The 2,586-nt window shown below is 38.4% G+C and overlaps 1 protein-coding gene across 1 annotated transcript in view; it reads right to left on the bottom strand.

The window, feature by feature from the left end:
* Positions 1-464, bottom strand: part of armc2 (armadillo repeat containing 2) — a gene marked incomplete at its 3' end in the record, with an annotated part of 16,049 nt that extends 15,585 nt beyond the window's left edge. The window contains 1 exon segment of the mRNA XM_014010015.1: positions 324-464.
* Between the last annotated feature and the right edge of the window lie 2,122 nt (positions 465-2,586).

Raw genomic sequence — 2,586 nt, 5'->3', positions numbered from 1 at the left:
ACACACACACACACACACACACACACACATACTTGCACATATCCAAGCACTAATTATTAATAAGAAAAAAAACTGTAAACAGAGAGAGATGAGAGGACGCTTTGCGCGTTCACGCTGTTTCCATAGTGACAGAAATGTTGCTAAACTAACGAGGACGACAAACTCAGGAAAAGAGAATAAATTTAATAGTTATGACGTAAAGTTTAACTTACTTCAGCAGCAAGTGTAAATATATTTACATACAGCAGRTTTAACTTAACTCTAAACCCACAGAAAAAAGCGATGTTTGATGAATGTTTGCTCTGGTTAAAACACAAACTTACCGGTAACCCTCCTCTCAGTTTAAATAGCAAGAACTGGTGCCACTCCAAAGAACAAAACTTTTTCGGCCAAAACTGAAACACCCTTACGGCTGAAACTTGTGTAAAAAAAAAAAAAAAAAAAGTAGGAGGTTTTCGAGCAGGCTGCAAGCTAACTAGCCAGAAGATGGCAGGTGCACGAGCTTCAGTGAGTTCTTCAAAGCGCGCGACCGATCAGCGGTGACGCGCCTCAAGGCTGGAGAAGAAAGAAAACCTAAAAACTTTAGCTTCAATGCTTTGAACTAGCGAATGTGTGAYTAAAAATTGACCACGGTTCTGTGAAACAAAGCCATCTGGTAGGAAATGCGGTAAAATTTTTATTTTATATATATATTTTTTGTATTGTAAGTGTGAAATTCAGGAGTAGCCAACAGGTAACRGCAGTGCCACTGATGATGATGGGTTGTTACTGTAGGTTAGGTTAGCTAGCTTATTCTGTGTGTGGAAAAAAACAACAAATTTTAATAAATTCATTTAAGACCAGCTTCATAAAGTAGTATGAACACACACAATTGTGTAGCTCTGATAGCAAAACCAAATCCTGCTTATTGTAATAAACTGAGTAGGTTCAGATTTTTGGTACATATCTATTTAGGCTAATAAGTCTAATAAATATAAATACAATTAATTTAAAGGACTTAATCAAAAGTATTAGAAGTCCAGAATAGAAATATATGTGCATTGCACACCTTGCAGACCATGGAAACTTGTTTCAAAATAAGAACAGACAAGTTTGCAGTACTCAGCTACACACTATGTACAAAAGCACACAATACACTTTGATATTTCTCCTAAATAAGCTCCTTATGGGAATTTAACAAGYTTAACAGGGTCCTGTTTAGGAGCTGAAAACACACCACACTGGAGGCAGTGGTAGAGGTCGAGGCTTTTATTTTGACAGGGCAGGAAATGTGTCATAGCCTGAAAAACATGGAGAAGGTCAGCAAGTTCACTGTGGAGCTCAGGTTCCAAACATGCAAAAGAGTCAGAGATGTGGTCTTGCATTTATTTGCTTTTGCAGGTGTACCTGRGGTGATGAGGACTCCAGGAGTATTTAGTTATTTTGGTTCAGAAGAGTCAGAGAGGAGTGTGTTGCTAAACTCATCTTGTATTCACAGGGGGAAGCTCACAGAGGCATTCGCTGGGGAAGACCTGCGTAAGTATTAACCAGGAGCATGAGGATCTTTAACCGAAGAGGGAACRCGGTCCCAGGTCCAATGGAAGAACTGCAGGAAACACCAAGATGACTATGAGGCTACACAGGTAAGAATGATAAATAATTTAAAAAGAGAGTTTTAACTAAATCTGTGCCGTTGTAACACGAGCGATCAGTGACGTTCAACACTCACACGAAGAATATTGTTTCAGCTCGGCCTTAAATACTCCCACATCAGGTGTAACAGGACACAGCCAGGTAGGTGCAGCGAGGGGAGCCGGCCTCGCCCAACTGATGCCTCTCAGACTCATCTTTAAAGGAGTGGACAGTGTTAAATCAACACTGAAAGAGTTMAATTTAACACTGTGTTCAAGTATATTTGGTCCTTATCTGAATTGGTGTCAATTTAACTCTTCACATAGTGTKAAATTTTCAGAGTACAATTTAACTCTAAACAGAGTTAAAAGTTAACACTGACTAACACTGTACAGTGTTAATAAAACTTAACACTGTACAGTGTTAATAAAACTTAACACTTCAAGTCAAATAACTGATGAGAGAAATTATGATTCTAAGCAGATTTAATGAGGTACTCCACTGTGGTGACAAATCAACTCTGATTCTCATGCTTTTCAACACTGCATTGAGTTATTGATGGTTAACACTGGAGGCTCATATACCTCCTACAAGTGTTAATTTGACACTACTCTCTTGCTGTGTTGAGGGGTGTAAAACGGACACTATGAGGTGTCATTACACAGCACATTTGAAAGTGTAAGTTTAACACTTCAGTGTTAAGATCAACTCTTTTAGTGTTGCATTAACATTACACAGTAGTTCCTGGATAAGTGTAATGGAGTCGACCTTCACACACCAGGAAGTAGCTCTCCCTCATGGTGTCGATTTATAGCCAATAACACAAACTTAAACTTGATCAACTGATAAACCTGAACAAAACAACAAATTTTTACTCTCATGAACTTCTTTAATAGTCATAAACATGCAAACACATMATTTCTACAAGATTACCCAGCATCCCTTGCTGTTAAAATACTGGTCTGTCTGACATGA

Source organism: Austrofundulus limnaeus, unplaced genomic scaffold (assembly GCF_001266775.1).
Source record: "Austrofundulus limnaeus strain Quisiro unplaced genomic scaffold, Austrofundulus_limnaeus-1.0 Scaffold64, whole genome shotgun sequence".
Taxonomy (NCBI): domain Eukaryota; kingdom Metazoa; phylum Chordata; class Actinopteri; order Cyprinodontiformes; family Rivulidae; genus Austrofundulus; species Austrofundulus limnaeus.
The sequence above is the reverse complement of the archived record's forward strand: the minus strand, read 5'-3'. Positions and strand labels throughout refer to the sequence as shown.